This window comes from Pseudophryne corroboree, chromosome 7 (assembly GCF_028390025.1).
Source record: "Pseudophryne corroboree isolate aPseCor3 chromosome 7, aPseCor3.hap2, whole genome shotgun sequence".
Taxonomy (NCBI): Eukaryota; Metazoa; Chordata; class Amphibia; order Anura; family Myobatrachidae; genus Pseudophryne; species Pseudophryne corroboree.
The window spans coordinates 203,404,774-203,426,495 of NC_086450.1; the positions used below are offsets into that span (position 1 = coordinate 203,404,774).

The window sequence follows — 21,722 nt, forward strand, 5'->3', positions numbered from 1 at the left end:
TTTTTCTTTCTTCTTTGTACATACTACTATAGAGTATAGTAGCTTACTGTAGCAGTCTGCGGTGCTGCTGAGCTGACAGTGTCCAGCAGGTCCGTCATCAGTCATCATTACCTAATAAATATATTATCTACCTGTCCGGCTGCAGTACTAGTGATATTATATATACATACATATATATATTGATTTCATCTCATTATCAATCATCCAGTCTATATTAGCAGCAGACACAGTACGTTAGTCCACGGCTGTAGCTACCTCTGTGTCTGCACTCGGCAGTCCATCCATAATTGTATACCACCTACCCGTGGTTTTTTTTTTTCTTTCTTCTTTGTACATACTACTATAGAGTATAGTAGCTTACTGTAGCAGTCTGCGGTGCTGCTGAGCTGACAGTGTCCAGCAGGTCCGTCATCAGTCATCATTACCTAATAAATATATTATTTACCTGTCCGGCTGCAGTACTAGTGATATTATATATACATACATATATATATTGATTTCATCTCATTATCAATCATCCAGTCTATATTAGCAGCAGACACAGTACGTTAGTCCACGGCTGTAGCTACCTCTGTGTCGGCACTCGGCAGTCCATCCATAATTGTATACCACCTACCCGTGTTTTTTTTTTTTTCTTTCTTCTTTGTACATACTACTATAGTATAGTAGCTTACTGTAGCAGTCTGCGGTGCTGCTGAGCTGACAGTGTCCAGCAGGTCCGTCATCAGTCATCATTACCTAATAAATATATTATCTACCTGTCCGGCTGCAGTACTAGTGATATTATATATACATACATATATATATATATATTGATTTCATCTCATTATCATCCAGTCTATATTAGCAGCAGACACAGTACGGTAGTCCACGGCTGTAGCTACCTCTGTGTCGGCACTCGGCAGTACATCCATAAGTATACTAGTATCCATCCATCTCCATTGTTTACCTGAGGTGCCTTTTAGTTGTGCCTATTAAAATATGGAGAACAAAAATGTTGAGGTTCCAAAATTAGGGAAAGATCAAGATCCACTTCCACCTCGTGCTGAAGCTGCTGCCACTAGTCATGGCCGAGACGATGAAATGCCAGCAACGTCGTCTGCCAAGGCCGATGCCCAATGTCATAGTACAGAGCATGTCAAATCCAAAACACCAAATATCAGTAAAAAAAGGACTCCAAAACCTAAAATAAAATTGTCGGAGGAGAAGCGTAAACTTGCCAATATGCCATTTACCACACGGAGTGGCAAGGAACGGCTGAGGCCCTGGCCTATGTTCATGGCTAGTGGTTCAGCTTCACATGAGGATGGAAGCACTCAGCCTCTCGCTAGAAAACTGAAAAGACTCAAGCTGGCAAAAGCACCGCAAAGAACTGTGCGTTCTTCGAAATCCCAAATCCACAAGGAGAGTCCAATTGTGTCGGTTGCGATGCCTGACCTTCCCAACACTGGACGTGAAGAGCATGCGCCTTCCACCATTTGCACGCCCCCTGCAAGTGCTGGAAGGAGCACCCGCAGTCCAGTTCCTGATAGTCAGATTGAAGATGTCAGTGTTGAAGTACACCAGGATGAGGAGGATATGGGTGTTGCTGGCGCTGGGGAGGAAATTGACCAGGAGGATTCTGATGGTGAGGTGGTTTGTTTAAGTCAGGCACCCGGGGAGACACCTGTTGTCCGTGGGAGGAATATGGCCGTTGACATGCCTGGTGAAAATACCCAAAAAATCAGCTCTTCAGTGTGGAGGTATTTCAACAGAAAAGCGGACAACAGGTGTCAAGCCGTGTGTTGCCTTTGTCAAGCTGTAATAAGTAGGGGTAAGGACGTTAACCACCTCGGAACATCCTCCCTTATACGTCACCTGCAGCGCATTCATAATAAGTCAGTGACAAGTTCAAAAACTTTGGGTGACAGCGGAAGCAGTCCACTGACCAGTAAATCCCTTCCTCTTGTAACCAAGCTCACGCAAACCACCCCACCAACTCCCTCAGTGTCAATTTCCTCCTTCCCCAGGAATGCCAATAGTCCTGCAGGCCATGTCACTGGCAATTCTGACGATTCCTCTCCTGCCTGGGATTCCTCCGATGCATCCTTGCATGTAACGCCTACTGCTGCTGGCGCTGCTGTTGTTGCTGCTGGGAGTCGATGGTCATCCCAGAGGGGAAGTCGGAAGACCACTTGTACTACTTCCAGTAAGCAATTGACTGTCCAACAGTCCTTTGCGAGGAAGATGAAATATCACAGCAGTCATCCTGCTGCAAAGCGGATAACTGAGGCCTTGACAACTATGTTGGTGTTAGACGTGCGTCCAGTATCCGCCGTTAGTTCACAGGGAACTACACAATTTCTTGAGGTAGTGTGCCCCCGTTACCAAATACCATCTAGGTTCCACTTCTCTAGGCAGGCGATACCGAAAATGTACACAGACCTCAGTAAAAGACTCACCAGTGTCCTAAAAAATGCAGCTGTACCCAATGTCCACTTAACCACGGACATGTGGACAAGTGGAGCAGGGCAGGGTCAGGACTATATGACTGTGACAGCCCACTGGGTAGATGTATGGACTCCCGCCGCCAGTAGCAGCATCTCGCAAACGCCAACTCTTTCCTAGGCAGGCTACGCTTTGTATCACCGCTTTCCAGAATACGCACACAGCTGAAAACCTCTTACGGCAACTGAGGAAGATCATCGCGGAATGGCTTACCCCAATTGGACTCTCCTGTGGATTTGTGGCATCGGACAACGCCAGCAATATTGTGTGTGCATTAAATATGGGCAAATTCCAGCACGTCCCATGTTTTGCACATACCTTGAATTTGGTGGTGCAGAATTTTTAAAAAAACGACAGGGGCGTGCAAGAGATGCTGTCGGTGGCCAGAAGAATTGCGGGACACTTTCGGCGTACAGGCACCACGTACAGAAGACTGGAGCACCACCAAAAACTACTGAACCTGCCCTGCCATCATCTGAAGCAAGAAGTGGTAACGAGGTGGAATTCAACCCTCTATATGCTTCAGAGGTTGGAGGAGCAGCAAAAGGCCATTCAAGCCTATACAATTGAGCACGATATAGGAGGTGGAATGCACCTGTCTCAAGCGCAGTGGAGAATGATTTCAACGTTGTGCAAGGTTCTGATGCCCTTTGAACTTGCCACACGTGAAGTCAGTTCAGACACTGCCAGCCTGAGTCAGGTCATTCCCCTCATCAGGCTTTTGCAGAAGAAGCTGGAGACATTGAAGGAGGAGCTAACACGGAGCGATTCCGCTAGGCATGTGGGACTTGTGGATGGAGCCCTTAATTCGCTTAACAAGGATTCACGGGTGGTCAATCTACATTTTGGCCACCGTGCTCGATCCTAGATTTAAAGCCTACCTTGGATCTCTCTTTCCGGCAGACACAAGTCTGCTGGGGTTGAAAGACCTGCTGGTGAGAAAATTGTCAAGTCAAGCGGAACGCGACCTGTCAACATCTCCTCCTTCACATTCTCCCGCAACTGGGGGTGCGAGGAAAAGGCTCAGAATTCCGAGCCCACCCGCTGGCGGTGATGCAGGGCAGTCTGGAGCGACTGCTGATGCTGACATCTGGTCCGGACTGAAGGACCTGACAACGATTACGGACATGTCGTCTACTGTCACTGCATATGATTCTCTCACCATTGAAAGAATGGTGGAGGATTATATGAGTGACCGCATCCAAGTAGGCACGTCACACAGTCCGTACTTATACTGGCAGGAAAAAGAGGCAATTTGGAGGCCCTTGCACAAACTGGCTTTATTCTACCTAAGTTGCCCTCCCACAAGTGTGTACTCCGAAAGAGTGTTTAGTGCCGCCGCTCACCTTGTCAGCAATCGGTGTACGAGGTTACATCCAGAAAATGTGGAGAAGATGATGTTCATTAAAATGAATTATAATCAATTCCTCCGTGGAGACATTGACCAGCAGCAATTGCCTCCACAAAGTACACAGGGAGCTGAGATGGTGGATTCCAGTGGGGACGAATTGATAATCTGTGAGGAGGGGGATGTACACGGTGATATATCGGAGGATGATGATGAGGTGGACATCTTGCCTCTGTAGAGCCAGTTTGTGCAAGGAGAGATTAATTGCTTCTTTTTTGGTGGGGGTCCAAACCAACCCGTCATTTCAGTCACAGTCGTGTGGCAGACCCTGTCACTGAAATGATGGGTTGGTTAAAGTGTGCATGTCCTGTTTATACAACATAAGGGTGGGTGGGAGGGCCCAAGGACAATTCCATCTTGCACCTCTTTTTTCTTTCATTTTTCTTTGCGTCATGTGCTGTTTGGGGAGGGTTTTTTGGAAGGGACATCCTGCGTGACACTGCAGTGACACTCCTAGATGGGCCCGGTGTTTGTGTCGGCCACTAGGGTCGCTTATCTTACTCACACAGCTACCTCATTGCGCCTCTTTTTTTCTTTGCGTCATGTGCTGTTTGCGGAGGGTTTTTTGGAAGGGACATCCTGCGTGACACTGCAGTGACACTCCTAGATGGGCCCGGTGTTTGTGTCGGCCACTAGGGTCGCTTATCTTACTCACACAGCTACCTCATTGCGCCTCTTTTTTTCTTTGCGTCATGTGCTGTTTGGGGAGGGTTTTTTGGAAGGGACATCCTGCGTGACACTGCAGTGACACTCCTAGATGGGCCCGGTGTTTGTGTCGGCCACTAGGGTCGCTTATCTTACTCACACAGCTACCTCATTGCGCCTCTTTTTTTCTTTGCATCATGTGCTGTTTGGGGAGGGTTTTTTGGAAGGGACATCCTGCGTGACACTGCAGTGACACTCCTAGATGGGCCCGGTGTTTGTGTCGGCCACTAGGGTCGCTTATCTTACTCACACAGCTACCTCATTGCGCCTCTTTTTTTCTTTGCGTCATGTGCTGTTTGGGGAGGGTTTTTTGGAAGGGACATCCTGCGTGACACTGCAGTGACACTCCTAGATGGGCCCGGTGTTTGTGTCGGCCACTAGGGTCGCTTATCTTACTCACACAGCTACCTCATTGCGCCTCTTTTTTTCTTTGCGTCATGTGCTGTTTGGGGAGGGTTTTTTGGAAGGGACATCCTGCGTGACACTGCAGTGACACTCCTAGATGGGCCCGGTGTTTGTGTCGGCCACTAGGGTCGCTTATCTTACTCACACAGCTACCTCATTGCGCCTCTTTTTTTCTTTGCGTCATGTGCTGTTTGGGGAGGGTTTTTTGGAAGGGACATCCTGCGTGACACTGCAGTGACACTCCTAGATGGGCCCGGTGTTTGTGTCTGCCACTAGGGTCGCTTATCTTACTCACACAGCTACCTCATTGCGCCTCTTTTTTTCTTTGCGTCATGTGCTGTTTGGGGAGGGTTTTTTGGAAGGGACATCCTGCGTGACACTGCAGTGACACTCCTAGATGGGCCCGGTGTTTGTGTCGGCCACTAGGGTCGCTTATCTTACTCACACAGCTACCTCATTGCGCCTCTTTTTTTCTTTGCGTCATGTGCTGTTTGGGGAGGGTTTTTTGGAAGGGACATCCTGCGTGACACTGCAGTGACACTCCTAGATGGGCCCGGTGTTTGTGTCGGCCACTAGGGTCGCTTATCTTACTCACACAGCTACCTCATTGCGCCTCTTTTTTTCTTTGCGTCATGTGCTGTTTGGGGAGGGTTTTTTGGAAGGGACATCCTGCGTGACACTGCAGTGACACTCCTAGATGGGCCCGGTGTTTGTGTCGGCCACTAGGGTCGCTTATCTTACTCACACAGCTACCTCATTGCGCCTCTTTTTTTCTTTGCGTCATGTGCTGTTTGGGGAGGGTTTTTTGGAAGGGACATCCTGCGTGACACTGCAGTGACACTCCTAGATGGGCCCGGTGTTTGTGTCGGCCACTAGGGTCGCTTATCTTACTCACACAGCTACCTCATTGCGCCTCTTTTTTTCTTTGCGTCATGTGCTGTTTGGGGAGGGTTTTTTGGAAGGGACATCCTGCGTGACACTGCAGTGACACTCCTAGATGGGCCCGGTGTTTGTGTCGGCCACTAGGGTCGCTTATCTTACTCACACAGCTACCTCATTGCGCCTCTTTTTTTCTTTGCGTCATGTGCTGTTTGGGGAGGGTTTTTTGGAAGGGACATCCTGCGTGACACTGCAGTGACACTCCTAGATGGGCCCGGTGTTTGTGTCGGCCACTAGGGTCGCTTAGCTTAGTCATCCAGCGACCTAGGTGCAAATTTTAGGACTAAAAATAATATTGTGAGGTGTGAGGTATTCAGAATAGACTGAAAATGAGTGTAAATTATGGTTTTTGAGGTTAATAATACTTTGGGATCAAAATGACCCCCAAATTCTATGATTTAAGCTGTTTTTTAGTGTTTTTTGAAAAAAACACCCGAATCCAAAACACACCCGAATCCGACAAAAAAAATTTGGTGAGGTTTTGCCAAAACGCGGTCGAACCCAAAACACGGCCGTGGAACCGAACCCAAAACCAAAACACAAAACCCGAAAAATTTCCGGCGCTCATCTCTAGTAGTTTCTCAAGTGCCGGAGGGCTGCATTTGGGACAAAGGCCGCTGTAACCTGCTTGTGTCAAAGTGTTGCTTGTACCTTGTCTTTTCCATAGAAGGGTGACACTATTACCAATAGCTGGAACCTCATACTATTCTCTTCCACAGGTCATGCGGAGTATCCTTCCAAAGTTGCGTGGATGTGAAGAGACACGACAGTTCCCCTGATGTACCATGGGCGACCTACTTGTGATGTGGACCTGAACCTCCGCCATGTAGCAGACAACCCCCCTCAGGTGAGATGTATTGCTCAAAACTCCCTCTTGTCCAAGTCACCCTGGCATGTCCAAAGTGCAGCCCTCCGCCATCTGCAAAACTGCACATCCAATCATGCCCTGACAGCAATGCTTACGCTGCGTCAGGGAATGTTTGGATGTGTAGTTACTCAAGTGCCGGAGGGCTGCATTTGGGACAAAGGCCGCTGTAACCTGCTTGTGTCAAAAAGTGTTGCTTGTACCTTTTCTTTTCCATACAAGGGTGACACTATTACCAATAGCTGGAACCTCATACTATTCTCTTCCACAGGTCTTGCGGAGTATCCTTCCCAAGTTGCTTGAATCATCATAGATGAAAAGGGACACGACAGTTCCCCTGCTGTACCATGGGCGACCTAACACAATACCACTGCATCTCATATTTTACATTTTATTTACTAATAATTTAAAGAAAAACCACAGAAAACTTCTCATTTTAAAAATGTATTGAAGAAATATATAATTGTATTTTATTTTGGAATAGAAAATAAAATGTAATAAAACAAAAAAGGTAGTGTTTGTTCTTCTTTACATTCTTTTCTTGTGTAGATATCTGTGAAAAAAAAACCATATTAAGTAAAGACACTAATGATGTCATGTTCATTCCTTTCCCAAGAACATTTGTGTAACCACACAGCCCAGCATGACCCACTGCTGGGCTGTGTGGTTCCACAAGGGCAGGCGGTCCAAAGTGGAATAGTGGTGTCAGTGGTCAGCACTTTGACATGCCTGCACTCGTGGAACCACACAGCCCAGCATGACCCATTGCTGGGCTGTGTGGTTCCACAAGGGCAGGCGGTCCAAAGTGGACTAGTGGTGTCAGTGGTCAGCACTTTGACACGCCTGCACTCGTGGAACCACACAGCCCAGCATGACCCATTGCTGGGCTGTATGGTTCCACAAGGGCAGGCGGTCTAAAGTGGATTGAATATATACATTGAAACATGGCTTTACTCACCTTGGTACGCACAACACGAACTACGCCGTCCACTTCAATTTTCCACCCAATCCTATGAATAAGCCAAAAATAAACACTAGTGAATAGTAAAATCACACAACAATGAAAGCCTATTGTACACCAATACAAAAAGGATTTTTTTTGTAAAAAAAAAATAAGTGGTATCAGAATAGCTCTTTGGCCCATCATACATGTAGCAACAAGGAGCTTTCATCCGTTACCACACGTGCCCGCATATATGCCCGCGCATGTATGCCTAGACAAAGCTCCTTGGTAGTATCCGGTTGAGAGTGGGGGAGCCCAACACAAACATAACATTATTAAGAAACAAAAAACAAACTAATGTGAGGGGGAGAAAGGGAAACATGAAAAAATAAGATTTTACTTACCGGTAAATCTATTTCTCGTAGTCCGTAGTGGATGCTGGGTACTCCGTAAGGACCATGGGGAATAGACGGGCTCCGCAGGAGACATGGGCACTTTAAGAAAGAATTTAGATTCTGGTGTGCTCTGGCTCCTCCCTCTATGTCCCTCCTCAAGACCTCAGTTAGAGAAACTGTGCCCGGAAGAGCTGACAGTACAAGGAAAGGATTTTGGGAATCCAGGGTAAGACTCATACCAGCCACACCAATCAAACCGTATAACTTGTGATAACTTTACCCAGTTATCAGTATGAACAATCACAGAGCATCAGATAAACCCTGATGCAACTACAACATAACCCTTATTTAAGCAATAACTATGTGCAAGCATTGCAGAAGAAGTCCACACTTGGGATGGGCGCCCAGCATCCACTACGGACTACGAGAAATAGATTTACCGGTAAGTAAAATCTTATTTTCTCTAACGTCCTAGTGGATGCTGGGGACTTCGTAAGGACCATGGGGATTATACCAAAGCTCCCAAACGGGCGGGAGAGTGCGGATGACTCTGCAGCACCGAATGAGCAAACACAAGGTCCTCCTCAGCCAGGGTATCAAACTTGCAGAACTTTGCAAAGGTGTTTGAACCTGACCAAGTAGCCGCTCGGCAAAGCTGTAATGCCGAGACCCCTCGGGCAGCCGCCCAAGAAGAGCCCACCTTCCTTGTGGAATGGGCCTTAACTGATTTAGGCAGCGGCAACCCAACCGCAGAATGAGCCTGCTGAATCGTGTTACAGATCCAGCGAGCAATAGTTTGCTTTGAAGCAGGCGCCCCAAGCTCGTTGGAAGCATACAGGATAAACAAATATTCTGTTTTCCTGACCTTAGTAGTTCTGGCTACATAAACCATCAAAGCCCTGATCACATCCAGTGACTCGGAATCCTCCAAGTCAGTAGTAGCCACAGGCACCACAATAGGTTGGTTTATATATGACAGGATGAAAACACTTTCGGCAGAAATTGTGGGCGGGTCCGCCATTCTGCTCTATCCGCATGGAAAACCAGATAAGGGCTTTTATGTGACAAAGCCGCCAATTCTGAAACACGCCTAGCCGAAGCCAAGGCTAATAGCATGACCACCTTCCACGTGAGATATTTTACTTCCACCGTTTTGAGTGGTTCAAACCAGTGTGATTTCAGGAAACTCAACACCACGTTAAGATCCCAAGGTGCCACTGGAGGCACAAAAGGGGGCTGAATATGCAGCACTCCCTTTACAAACGTCTGAACTTCAGACAGAGAAGCCAGTTCTTTTTGAAAGAAAATGGATAAGGCCGAAATCTGAACCTTAATGGACCCCAATTTAAGGCCCAAAGTCACTCCCGACTGAAGGAAGTGAAGGAAACGGCCCAGCTGGAATTCCTCCATAGGGGCATTCCTGGCCTCACACGAAGCCACATATTTTCGCCATATACGGTGATAATGTTGAGCCGTCACATCCTTCCTAGCCTCTATTAGCATAGGAATGACCTCATCCGGAATGCCTTTTTCTGCTAGGATCCGGCGTTCAACCGCCATGCCGTCAAACGCAGCCGTGGTAAGTCTTGGAACAGACAGGGCCCCTGTTGCACAAGTCCTGTCTTAGAGGCAGAGGCCACGGGTCCTCTGTGAGCATTTCTTGCAGATCTGGATACCAAGTCCTTCTTGGCCAATCCGGAACAATGAGTATTGCTCTCACTCCTCTTTTTCTAATGATTCTCAGCACCTTGGGTATGAGAGGAAGAAGAGGAAATACATAGACCGACTGGAACACCTACGGTGTCACCAGTGCATCCACAGCTATTGCCTGAGGGTCTCTTGACCTGGCGCAATATCTCTGCAGCTTTTTGTTGAGGCGGGATGCCATCATGTCCACCTGTGGCAGTTCCCACCGACTTGCAATCTGCGTGAAGACTTCTTGATGAAGTCCCCACTCTCCCGGGTGGAGGTCGTGCCTGCTGAGGAAGTCTGCTTCCCAGTTGTCCACTCCCGGAATGAACACTGCTGACAGTGCACTTACGTGATTCTCCGCCCAGCGAAGAATTCTGGTGGCTTCTACCATCGCCACCCTGCTCCTTGTGCCGCCTTGGCGGTTTACATGAGCCACTCCGGTGATGTTGTCTGACTGAATCAGAACCGGTTGGTCGCGAAGCAGGGACTCCGCTTGACGTAGGGCGTTGTATATGGCCCTTAGTTCCAGGATGTTGATGTGAAGGCAAGTCTCCTGACTTTACCACAGCCCTTGGAAATTTTTTCCCTGTGTGACTGCCCCCCACCCTCGGAGGCTTGCATCCGTGGTCACCAGGACCCAGTCCTGAATGTCGAATCTGCGACCTTCGAGAAGGTGAGCACTCTGCAGCCACCACAGGAGAGACACCCTGGCCCTGGGGGATAGGGTGATTAACCGATGCATCTGAAGATGTGATCCGGACCACTTGTCCCGTAAGTCCCATTGGAAGGTCCTCGCATGGAACCTGCCGAAGGGAATGGCCTCGTATGATGCCACCATCCTTCCCAGGACTCGAGTGCAGTGATGCACTGACACCTGTTTTGGTTTTAATAGATTCCTGACCAGTGTCATGAGCTCCTGAGCTCCCTCTATCGGGAGATAAACCCTTTTCGGGTCTGTGTCTAGGATCATGCCTAGGAAAGGCAGATGAGCTGTAGGAACCAACTGCGACTTTGGAATATATAGAATCCAGCCGTGTTGCCGTTACACTTCCAGAGAAAGTGATACGTTGTTCAGCAACTGCTCTCTTGATCTCGCTTTTATGAGGAGATCGTCCAAGTACGGAATAATAGTGACACCTTGCTTCCGCAGGAGCACCATCATTTCCGCCATTACCTTGGTGAATATTCTCGGGGCCGTGGAGAGACCAAACGGCAACGTCTGAAATTGGTAATGACAATCCCGTACCGCAATTCTGAGGTACGCCTGATGAGGTGGATAAATGGGGACATGAAGGTATGCATCCTTTATGTCCAGAGTCACCATAAAATCTCCCCCTTTCAGGCTTGCAATGACCGCTCTTAGCGATTCCATCTTGAACTTGAACCTTTTCAGGTATATGTTCAGGGATTTTAAATTCAATATGGGTCTGACCGAACCGTCCGGTTTCGGGGCTACAACATGGTCGAATAATAACCCCCTCCTTGTTGTAGGAGGGGAACCTTGACCACCACCTGTTGAAGATACAATTTGTGAATTGCAGTCAACACTGTTTCCCTCTCGTGGGGGGAAGCCGGCAGGGACGTCGGTGAGGGGGCATCTCCTCAAAGTCCAGCTTGTATCCCTGAGACACAATATCTATTGCCCAGGGATCTAACAGGGAGTGAACCCACTTGTGGCTGAACTAACGAAGGCGTGCCCCCTCCGGGCCTAGCTCCGCCTGTGGAGCCCCAGCGACATGCGGTTGATTTTGTAGAGGCCGGGGAGGACTTCTGTTCCTGGGAACTAGCTGTGTTGTGCAGCTTCTTTCCTCTGCCCCTGCCTCTGGCAAGAAAGGACGCACCTCAGACTTTCTTGTTTCTTTGTTCGAAAGGCTGCATTTGATAATGTCGTGCTTTCCTAAGCTGTGCAGGAATATAAGGCAAAATATCAGAATTACCATCTATAGTTGTGGAGACCAGATCCGAGAACCCTTCTCCACACAATCCTCAGCCTTCCATATGCCTCTTAAGTCGGCATCACCTGTCCATTGCATATTCTACAGGACACGTCAAGCAGAAATCGACATAGCTTTGACTCTAGGACCCAGTAGACTCATGTCTCTTTGGGCATGTTTTATATATATATATATATATATATATATCTCTTAAGACAGCATCTTTAATATATATATCTCTATATATACATATATATATGTACATACTAGGGTCTCAATCTCTGCTGATAAGGTACCTGTCCACGCTGCCACAGCGCTATAAACCCATGCCGACACAATCGCCGGTCTGAGTAGTGTACCAGAATGTGCACGCTATCTGCAGGATCCCTGAGGATAGCTGTTACGTCAGGGCTACCTTTTGGGCAAACGTGACACCCTAGGGGAAGATTCCCATCGTATTCTAGCCCTAGTAGGGAAAGGATACTCCCTGAGAATACTTTGTGGGAAACTGCAGTCTCTTGTCTGGAGATTCCTGCTCTATTTCATCATGAGAGGAGGGAAATTTACCTCAGCTTTCTTCCCCTTAAACATGTGTACCCTTGTGTTAGGGACAGATGAGTCATCAGTGATATGCAAATCATCTTTTATTACAATAATCATATATTGAATACTTTTCTGCCATTTTGGCTGTAACTTTGCATTTTCATAGTCGACACTGGAGTCAGACTCCGTGTCGATATCAGTGTCTACTATTTTGGATAGTGAGCATTGAGAGACTCTGAAGGTCTCCGCGACATAGGGACAGACATGGGTAGATTCCCTGTCTGTTCTCTAATCTTTTGTGCAATAAATTCACCTTCGCACTTAATTTCACATATACAAACAGATGTCGGCGTTGTCGACGGAGACACCCTCTCACACACATATTTGCTCCATCTCCTCCTTAGGGGAGCCTTTTACCTCAGACAAGTCGACAGTCACACACGTACCGACACACCACACATTCAGGGAATGCTCACCTGAAGACAATTCCCCCATAAGGCCCTTTGGAGAGACAGAGAGAGAGTATGCCAGCACACACCCCAGCGCTATTAACCCAGGAATAACACAGTAACTTAATGTTAACCCAGTAGCTGCTGTTTATATTGATTTTTGCGCCTAATTATGTGCCCCCCCTCTCTTTTTACCCTCTTCTACCGTGTAACTGCAGGGGAGAGGCTGGGGAGCTTCCTCTCAGCGGTGCTGTGGAGAAAAAACATGGCGCTGGTGAGTGCTGAGGAAGAAGCCCCGCCCCCTCGACAGCGGGCTTCTGTCCCGCTTTCATGTACAATTTTTGGCGGAGGCTCATACATATATACAGTGCCCAACTGTGTATATGCCAAACTTTTGCCAAAGAGGTCTCTAATTGCTGCCCAGGGCGCCCCCCCCCTGCGCCCTGCACCCTTACAGTGAGAGGAGTATGTGGGTGTTGTGTGGGAGCAATGGCGCACAGCTGCAGTGCTGTGTGCTACCTCAGTGAAGACTGGAGTCTTCTGCCGCCAATTTCGAAGTCTTCTTGCTTCTTTCACCCGGCTTCTGTCTTCCGGCTCTGCGAGGGGGGCGGCGGCGCAGCTTCGGGATCGGACGACGAGGGTGAGATCCTGTGTACGATCCCTCTGGAGCTAATGGTGTCCAGTAGCTTAAGAAGCAGGACCTATCTGCAGAGAGTAGGGCTGCTTCTCTCCCCTCAGTCCCACGATGCAGGGAGTCTGTTGCCAGCAGAGCTCCCTGAAAATAAAAAAAACCTAACAAAATACTTTCTTATAGCAAGCTCAGGAGAGCTCACTAAACAGCACCCAGCTTGTCCGGGCACAGATTCAAACTGAGGTCTGGAGGAGGACCATAGAGGGAGGAGCCAGAGCACACCAGAATCTAAATTCTTTCTTAAAGTGCCCATGTCTCCTGCGGAGCCTGTCTATTCCCCATGGTCCTTACGGAGTCCCCAGCATCCACTAGGACGTTAGAGAAACATAAGAGTAAATAATAAAACAATACGACCGGGCTTATGGTGGTTGTCTGTCCGGATCCTCTTCTTCCTCCTGATGGGGCGTTGATGCCCTGGGCGGCTGTGGAGTGCGTTGACTTGGCCTCGGTGGCCGTGCGGGTGTAGATGATGCGGCCGGTGTTGGTGGTGGAGGCATCTGGTGGGTGTGGTACATCCCTGTATATCCTTGGTACAGCTGTGACCGTCCATACTAGGATGGTGGTGGAGGAAGGAAAGGAGGCGTCCGTGTGGCTTGTGATGGCGGAAGTGGTGGTTCACCAGCGTGTTGATGAGCTGGCTCTGGGAGCTTATCGTACATCACCTGCAGTGTGGTTGCGATGATCTGTTGGCTGGATGCCGAATGTCATTGGCTCTCCGACATGTTGTCAACGCTGTGTGCCAGGCATGATGTGTTATCCACCAGCCGGTTGATGGATGTGGCCAGAATGTGAATGATGTCCATAGTCTCCCTGTGATCTTCTCTTCTGGTCTTTTGCATTTCGGCCGTGCTGTCGGCATGAGCCTTTTGCATTTCAACCAGACCGTTTGCCATCTTCTCCATTATCTTCTCAATGGCATCCAGTCTGGTTCCAACGACATTCGTGTAAGTATCCTGGCAGGAAGTCATCTCGGCTACCAGGGTGTGTACCCTCTGAACATTTGAGGGATCCTGCCCTTCCTGTACGTCTGCCACCAATTGCATTTGTGCAGCTGAATAGAAAATTAGAAATTAGTATACACAATCATACATTTGTTTGAAGGCTCACAATTTGATATTTACTCACACAGGGATGTAGAAACAGCAGGCTGCTGCACTTCTACCTCGTCGTCCGACGAATCCTGTAGGAGATCCGGCCTGAAGAAGGGACCAATCCCCGATGCAAGTCCGCTGCTGGTCCGTGGCACCTCTGTTTGCAAAAGAAAATAAAAAATTAAAGTTAATAAACTATACAAAAATGGCGCACCCCCCCACTCCTCCCATCCCCCCCCCCAAAAAAAAGAAAAAACCCTTCTCCATCCGGTGGTGCCACTGCTCTAGGAGCTTCACTTGTCCTCAATTCGGGAGACTTTTCAAGGGTCTGGCTGGATACTTCTGCACGGCTGTCTTCAAACCCAAGAAAAGTTTTGTCCGTTAACCGTGTAGACTCAAACAGTTTGGGTGAAGGGTCCACAAGGGTAGTGTCTTGTTGAGGCTCTTCGGTCACAGTCCCAGAGCTCCTAGAGAGATGACAAGCTGGTGATGGCCTGCGCGCAGGAGATGTAGTTTGGCGCCCAGCTGGTGGTGTGGTCGCTGACGATGTCTGGGGTGCAGGTGACTTTCTGCGCGCTGACGATGTGTGGCGCGCAGGTGATGATCTGCGCGCTGCTGATGCTTGCTGCGCAGGTGATGGTCTGCGCGCTGCTGCCGATGCCTGCTGCGCAGGTGATGGTCCGTGCGCTGGTGATGTCCTGCGCGCAGGTGATGTCCTCTGGGCAGGCGTGTCTGGGGAAAAAGAACAAACATAGTGCAGCTCATCTGAATGTATTCTTACCATCAGGCCTCCTTTTGGTCTGCTTGTCTCCCACCGTCTTCCGTCTTCTGGGCGAATCTTCCTCCTCGGGAAAGCCAGCAGGACGGCTAGAGTCCACACCTCCGCGGACTCCTTGGACCATGGCAGGGTTCATGCGCCTTTTAATAACTTCCTCCCAGGGTAGCCACTTCAAATTGAGAGCTGGACCACCTCCCGTAGCTGTCTCATGTCGGCGCTGAATCCCCATCTTCTTCTTGGTCTGTCTGCGGCAATCACTGTACCGCTTCATGCAGTTTCTGGTGCTCCGGCGGTTTCCAGATACTGCAGTGACTTGTCTCGCGATGGCATCCCAGATGTTTTGCTTGGTCTTAGCTGCTGTGGTCTGTGCCCTTGGTCCATACAGAACATCGTAGGACCTGTCGACGCCATCCACTAGGGCACAGTTTTCCACCTCAGTGTATCTGGGTCCACGCGGCTTCTTCGGTCCTGCATCTTCACCAGAGGATTCCTCCTCCGACTGCTCCTCTGGCTGGCTTCTTGCCTTTAGGGATTAAAAAAAAAACATGCATTTAATAAGATCGGTATGTACCTGTGAGTGTCAGTATACCTGGCAGTGCGCAAAGATACCTGTAGGTGTGCATGGCAGTGCGCAAACTAGGGTGTGTCAAGTTGGATGCTATTGTGTCTGCAGGTGTTGTCAGTATTTACCTTTCTAGGCTTTTTCTTTTTCTTTGACTTCTCCATTTGGTCCCTTGACGACCGCAGCTGTTCACTGCATGCCTGGTCGGTCGTATCCTCCTCCTGGGTCGGCTCCCACTCCTCGTTGCTATGCAGGGAAAGTTCTTCTGAGGGGTGGGGGGAAGGGGGGGATCGGGGCCGCTTGTCCCTGGACATCTCTGTTGTAAAAAGAAAAAAAAATATTTTTACAAATTTAACACACATTACAAAATTACATGCAACCACACGTCATGCTGCTGGGACCCCAGTGCTCAAGCAGGACCAAACAAGAAAAAAAAATGAAAATTTGAAAAAACCCACAGCCAAACAAGCCAAAACCCCAGTACAAGCATCCCTGCACATGCTGGAGGTCTACCAGTGCTAAAGCAGGAGCAAAAAACATGTTTTGGAAACAATCTACACCACATGTCGGCCATATGCCAGATACCGACACGGTCATAGTCAGCCCAAACAAGCCAAAAAGTACCTCCAGCATGTGCAGGCATGCACCAGTGCTAAAATAGGAGCAAAAAAACATGTTTTGGGAACAAACGACATCACATGTCGGATACCGACACACTCTAAAATCACCCCAAACAAGCCAAAAAGCATCCCTGCACTTGCTGGAGGTCTATCAGTGCTAAAGCAGGAGCAAAAAACATGTTTTGGAAACAATCTACACCACATGTTGGCCATATGCTAGATACCGGCACGGTCATAGTCAGCTCAAACAACCAAAAAGTGCCTCGTGAATGCATGCACCAGTGCTAAAATATGAGCAAAAAAACATGTTTTGGGAACAAACGACATCACATTTCGACCACATGTCGGATACCAACACACTCTAAAATCACCACAAACAAGTCAAAAAGCATTCCTGCGCATGCTGGAGGCACACCAATGCAAAAGCATGACCCAAAAACCACTTTATGAAAAAAATAAAAATAAAAAAACCGTGAAAAACTACCAACAAACAAACTCCCAAAAAAACATGCAGCAATACAAGCAGGAGCTATATACACATACCTGCACACAGATACATACCCCAAACACCCCAAAGCAATGCCACATGTACACCTCATGGCACCCCCCCCCCCCCACTACACAAACACATACATGCAACGCCAAACCACATGTGGTACTTACCTACAAATGTAGAAATCGCCCCTAAAACGACTCTCCTCCGGGGTAACAGGTCTCCTGTCCATCCTGGATTTAAGCCTGCTGGGTGTCCAAACGAAAACCACAGCAAACAACACCAATTTGCTAGCTCTGCAGCACCTCCACACACCTCTCTGCAGGTTCACAAAATGGCTGCTGAGCACGCAGCAAACAAGCCCTTTAAAGGGCTGAAAACGGCTGGAAGTCGAATCCAGGACGCCCACTACTCGACGATTGGTCCGTTATTCGACAAGGAAGTGTCGAATGCGTTTTGTATTGCATATGTCGAATTCATGGTCCCGGGCGGAGGGGTTCGGCTGTCGAGTACAGTCGAATCCTAAAACGGACGAAAAAAAGACGCAATTCGGCCAGAATTGCATATACCCCATAGTGTATACACACATATAGCTGTACACACACAGTACATACACTCATCTTTAGCTCTACACATACATACATACATACATACATACATACATACATACATATATACATACATACATACATACATACATACATAGATCTATACACACACACATACATAGTGTATAAACAGATCCGGTTCTGGACCTTGAGGTGTCAAGGGCAAAAGTTTCCTTTGGCGTCGCTCTGTAAAGATGTAGGGGGGGGGGGGGGTGATTTAATGGGGTAGGGGTGTGGTAACAGAATAGAACCAATTCACATTACACCACATAGCAGTGTCTGTCAGTCACATTACACTACACAGTAGAACCCCTTATACACATTATGCCATGTTAGAGCTCCTTACACACATTACACCATAGTAGAGCAGAGTCCCTTATACACATTACACCAGGTGCAGCCCCTTATGCACGTTACACCAGGTAGAGCCCCTTATACATGTTACACCAGGTAGAGCCCCTTATACACATTACTCCAGGTAGAGCCCCTTATACATGTTATGGCAAGTAGAAACCTTTGTATATGTTACATCAGGTAGAGCCCTTTTTACAGAAAGAGGAGAGAGCGAGAGGGTGTCAGGGAAGGAGAGAGAGAACAAAAGTGTGGGTGTGTTCCATCTGACCATGTAGGCAACCAGCGGCCTCCCAGCATCAACATACACAACTACTGCACCACTCAGCCCAGACTCACTCTGCTATATGAGTACATCCTTTCCCATTCCCTCATCCCTCCGCCCAGTTACTTGCACCTCTCTAGCGACTTCCTGAGCATCTCCGCTCATGGATACGACTCGCTCCATAGACTGCATGCTACGCAGTATAGCCACTGTGATAGCGGCTGGCAGGCAGGTGGGCACTGGCAGGGTGACTGTAGCTGCACCCTCAGGAAATAGGGGGACATTTGTTAAATACCAACAGTTGGAATAGTTTTATCAAGCCATAGGGCCAGATTAAAATGCTGTTTTCCCCCTCCTGCCTGCGATCGCACCTGCCGGCAGTGTCTAATGTTACTGCCGATGGGCGCATCAAGTTAATTTCAGCTAGCTAACCCCAGAGATAGCGACCTGAAATGCATGTAATCACAATCACGCCCATTAGTTGAGTCTGGTTTAAGTGCTTGGCGCGCCTAAAACCCGACTGTACTTGGCGCGACCAGCCGATAACGGGGACCATTTTAATATCACCCCCCTATCTCCTGTCACTTTAGATGGGATAGGGGGCACGTGGAGATTTGAATTCCCCCCATAGGGGTATATTCAATAAGAGTCGGATCCATTCTGACATGTAATTGTCGGAATGGATCCGACAACCCCGATTCAAATAGTGGCCAAATCTGACTGTCGAATTTGAGCCTAATCCAACTGTCGGATTTGGCCGGTGTCCGTGCAGCTGTCATCTGCCCAGTGCCGCGCTGCAGGGAGAGAGGTGCCTGTCCGGGGGATGGCCGTCAAGGTACCTCTCATCCACGCTCCCCGTAGCCGCAGCACCGCTCCCAGTCTCCTCACCTCAATCCGACTTTTTTATAAGTTTGATTGAGGTTGTCGAAAACGGGGTCAAATCCTGCCGGATTTGACCTTGTTTCCGACAAAAGCATGTGGATCCGCGGCTATTCCGCTGATCCACATGTTTTACAACAAAAAAAAGCCTCTAATGAATAAGCCGGAACCCCTTCCGACCTATTTCTGTCGGAAGCTGCCTTCTTGCAGACAAGATGGCAGCTTCTGACACTTATTGAATACCCCCCATAGTGTCATATATATAAAAATAGAAGAAAAGAAAAAAAAATATATATATATATACACAAACAGGAAATTCAGCACTCACCATAGCAAGCTCACTTGTCCTCACAACATCAATAAATAAATGATGGGGGTTTAATTAGTGAATTGGCCAATGCACGGAAGCCTGCAAACCGCTCGCCAAGGTATCCCACCTTCTTGCAGGTCCTACACTATCACAAAGTCTTAAAAATTAAAACCTGGCAACTGTATTACACCCTATGAGTGGCGAGTGCGGACGTTGCACCCCGCTTCTGGGGTGGCGAGTGCTGTGGTTTTCTATATTTATTTGTATATATATATATATATATATATATATACAAAACAATAGTGCAAATAGCGCTGCTACCTGGGTAACAAGACTAATATATACAAATTTAAGTCAGAATCAAAGTTCAAAAACACTTCCCCTGTTTAGGGGGGATGCTAAAAAGGTCCTCTTGGGTGGACTCTATTTCAAAAGTCCAGGTAGGTAAAATATACAAAGTGGTAGAACCCAGCGCCTTCTGTGTTAGACGAATCCCAAGTGAAAATTAAATAATAATAATATGCTTACCGCATCCCATGTGTATTTCAGGCATGTAGTGTAAACCATGTTTCTCCTGATGCCGGTCTTCTAGCTTTCCCACTGACTCTGTAGATGGACCGTAAGAAAATTAGAAAAGCGAAAAAATAGTGTAGTATTGCCAACATATGTAGAGGTGTGCATATATCAAAATTTCCGATGTGATTAGTGGTTATGCCTTTAGTTAAATAGTGCACCCAGTGTCACAATTGAAGACCAAGTGATGTGCTCACCGCCTAAGTTAGTATAAAAATAAGTACCCTCGAGGCTTGCAATGCTTGCATGTAGAAGTATCTTTAAAGAGTTCTTTTCCTGAGGTTCATACTGGGGACCCTTAAAAATGAAATAGAGTCTCTCATGCACATGCCGCTAGTGGTAGCCGTCAGCTCCCCGCACCGTATGCCGCATACAACAGCGCTGACACTGTGACCCGCTAATCAGACGCAGGCAGCCGTGCGTCACAGGCTGCAGGGTAGGAGAGCGCTCGGCAAGCGGGAAGATCCCCAAACCGTGGCCGCCTCTCTGCGTGTGAGTGACAGATGTATATATATATATATATATATATATATATATATATGTGTGTGTTTCTTATTTTGAATAACTCTAAGCTCAAGCCTGGAAACTTGTGTTGGCAGTTACACAATTACCAGTATACAGCATGTTCTGTCAGGGTTTGGTGGCACGTATAGTTTAAATCGTAGGTTACCCTCTACTGGTGCATAATATTCTACAGTTAGCTTCCTCTCCCCAAACTGGAACACCTATGTATAGCTGTTACATTAGCCAAAAAGTGCATTAATATCAATACAATCTAGAATGGAGAATGTGCGCAGACTGTTTTATAAGAGCAAAACCAGAGGAGTTTAAACAAACTGGAAATCTGGGGATTTCTCTTACACACAGTGTTTTGTAGGTTAACAGAACCCCTTTTGTAACCTGCCTCCCCTTCTATATAAATGTCTGATGAAAGAATACAGGGCTTGTACAGCTTGTCTGCGCTATAGATTCACTGATTGATAGTGATTGGGGTTATAGAGAGCGAGAACACTCAGCTTTTTTCTGCTCTAAATGACACTCGCACACTAAGCCCCTTGTGCTGGCTCCAGGGTCACCTGACAGCGTTCGCCAGCGTGAAGCAAAATGGAATTAATTGTTACACATATCTGTTAAATCCAGGGCTCCCAGAGACTATAAAGGTGCCACTGTATTTTTCCTCCTCATTGGAGGTAAAGCAAAGACATGTCAGTATGTGAAAAGAGGGGTCTTTTACATTACATGTTCCCTGGACAGCCATTTGTTTTACTTTCAGTGCATTATTTAAAGCTTGTAATGAAAATAAAAGTGGAAAAATGTGGAACTATGAGAGAGGTACTCAGGATATAAAATATGCGACAAGCTGATCATTATATAGACAAGAACTGTCAGTAACATTTTCTATAACACCAGTGCACAGTTGGATGCAAGCAGGAAGTGTACAATGCTTAGTTGAAATATTTATCTTTTTTTGTTGTTTTTTTATTTAAGTAACAAGCAGGGCTGTACTAGGTTTAATTGAAGCCCCAGGAAATGTGCAACAATTGCAGCAAATTCAGTGAAATTTACCCAGATTACAATATTTTTTAAAAAACAAAGCCATCTGTTTCCCCTCTGATTTCACACAAGTACAGTTCAAAGGTAAAAAAGGTAAAATAACGAAAAGGCCTACAGTATTTCTGAACAGAAATGCATTGTGTGCCCATAAATTTTGTAGTAGACAAGTGCAGTGGCACCAA

At 47.5% G+C, this 21,722-nt stretch overlaps 1 long non-coding RNA gene across 1 annotated transcript in view; it reads left to right on the plus strand.

Annotated features, from left to right (window-relative positions):
- Positions 1-7,226, plus strand: part of LOC134943523 (uncharacterized) — a 179,190-nt gene extending 171,964 nt beyond the window's left edge. Inside the window, exons 3-4 of the long non-coding RNA XR_010181587.1 lie at positions 6,664-6,791; positions 7,081-7,226. This is a non-coding gene — a long non-coding RNA (uncharacterized LOC134943523). The remainder of the gene's footprint in view (positions 1-6,663; positions 6,792-7,080) is intronic.
- The last annotated feature ends 14,496 nt before the right edge of the window (positions 7,227-21,722 follow it).